This window comes from Suricata suricatta, chromosome 1 (assembly GCF_006229205.1).
Source record: "Suricata suricatta isolate VVHF042 chromosome 1, meerkat_22Aug2017_6uvM2_HiC, whole genome shotgun sequence".
Classification (NCBI taxonomy): Eukaryota; Metazoa; Chordata; class Mammalia; order Carnivora; family Herpestidae; genus Suricata; species Suricata suricatta.
Genome location: NC_043700.1, coordinates 7,444,789 through 7,445,277, shown reverse-complemented (window position 1 = coordinate 7,445,277; position 489 = coordinate 7,444,789).

The following is a 489-nucleotide window of genomic DNA, read 5'->3' as shown; positions in this document are numbered from 1 at the left end:
CCGAGCGTGCGCTGCGGTGGCGCCTTCGGAGCGTTGCAGCCAAAGTTATTCTGAGCAGACTGCACGCTTCCCGGGAGAGAAGTGTTTTGTTTTTGTTTTTGCATAAAGTTGTTAACTAAGTAGGAAAGCAAGAAAGTCTGGTAGAAGCAGCCGCAGAAGTGGGGGGGGGGGTAGAGCTCGCGGAACCTGCTCGGGTGCCGTCGTCCCCCGCGGGTGCGCCCGGCGGGCTGGAACCCTCCCGGGGAGCGCGGCTCGTCCCGGTCCGCACTGCTCTTTTCCCTCCAGAGCAGAGGAGTGGGAGTCCCCCAGGCTCCTCGGGTCTGGAAGACCAGCCAACCAAGGTTGGTTTCCCCGGAGTGTTCCCCTTAGGCGGAGCACTAGTCGATCTTAGGGAACGCGTGGAAGGGGTTTAGTCACCGGGGTTTAAGGGCCCAAGACTTCAGAGCCCCTTGGAGAAGTTGGCCAAACTTTCAGGATCTGGAGATCACA